Consider the following 1,419-nt stretch of genomic DNA (forward strand, 5'->3'; position numbering starts at 1 on the left):
GGGCCGCAGCCCTCTGTGGCGCCTGCGCAGCGAGCTTGTTTGCGCTTTTCCTCTTTTCGTGCATTCCAGCATTTTCTCTCCTGCTGTCTTCTACCGCACGTCGAGGACGCAGCAGCTGCGTTAGCCGAGGCTTTAAAGAAATCGTGCCCGAGGCCGCACGGCCCGGCCCAGCCTGCCTATGCTGGGTTTGTGCTCCTCATTAAACATTTGACCCCAAAAGAGCGGAGGCCGCGGCGGCGCCGAGGGCCCTGCGCCCGCGATCCAGGAGGACACCGCGCGTGCGGCCGTGGGAGCCCGAACCTCCGCTGTTGGTGCTCACAGGCCGCGGGCCGCGTGAGACCTGCGCGCACCGGCGGGGCCGGAGAGGAGATGCAGAGACGGCGGCGCCGTGTTGTGTCCTGAAAAACCGTCCAAGCCGAGCGAGGCGCTGCACGCCTCAGCCCAGCGCTCGGGATCTCAAGTTCAGTTCCAGCCTTGGCAGTTTAGCGGCTTAGCGGGATCCTGTCTCAAAATAAAAGTGAAAAAGCTGGGGATGTAGCTCAGGGTGAAGGCCCTGGGGTCAGACCCGGTACCACCACCACCACCATGGACCGAAAAGCCCGTCCAGTCCCGTTCCTAGCACACGTGCCATCGGCTTCGGTGCTCACGGCGGAGTCAGGAGCGTCTGCTCCGTCCAGTAAGCTGTTGGCTGTGACGGGTTAGTCAGCTCTCTTCTTCCAGCGCTGCAGAGCTGGGGTGCGCAGGGAACCCGCCCGCCCTCCCCGCTGGCTCTGGTCTGGACCGGGCCACGGCCCCTTGGCTAGAGGAGCCACTTACGGGAGGAATGGGGTCGGCCTGCAGGTCCCCGGGGAACTGCGCGGGTGAGAGCCAGAGTCCTGGGGTTCACCGGCTCCGCCCCGGGGCTCCGGGCTGCCCTCTTCCCCCTTTCCCAAGGACCCCATCCTGCTGGACCAGCCGCACCCGACTCTCCCTTGGTTGTCCCAGGAGGCGGAGCCTGGGGAGAAGGACCGGACTGCGCCCCGGCCTCTGACACCCTCCTCCGTCCGGGTGGGGTCGGGCTTGTTCCGGAACTGTGCCCGGGGACTCCCGCAGGACTACCGCACACGACGCCCTTGCAGAGCACTGCGGTCCGAGGATCTGAGGCCGAGCTCCAGCCCCGGAGTCCAGAAAGCCTGCTCGGTTGTGCACGCCGCCGTGCGACTGCGCATCCTGGAGCTCTGGTTCCTGCCCGGGAAATGTAGGGTTCCCTCAGGGCGGGCTGTGAAAGGCAGGGCGAGGCTGCTGGTCTCAGCGCACCGTTTGTGACTCCTAGAGGACTGGCGCCGTGTGCGTCCGGGCGGTGGGCAGCTCGTGTGTTCCACACGGCGGTTGGGGCCCCTCCTCCTCCTCCTCCTCCTCCTCCTCCTTCCTCCTCCTCCT

Source organism: Chinchilla lanigera, unplaced genomic scaffold (genome assembly GCF_000276665.1).
Source record: "Chinchilla lanigera isolate Chin_1 unplaced genomic scaffold, ChiLan1.0 scaffold00119, whole genome shotgun sequence".
In the NCBI taxonomy this organism is placed as follows: Eukaryota; Metazoa; Chordata; class Mammalia; order Rodentia; family Chinchillidae; genus Chinchilla; species Chinchilla lanigera.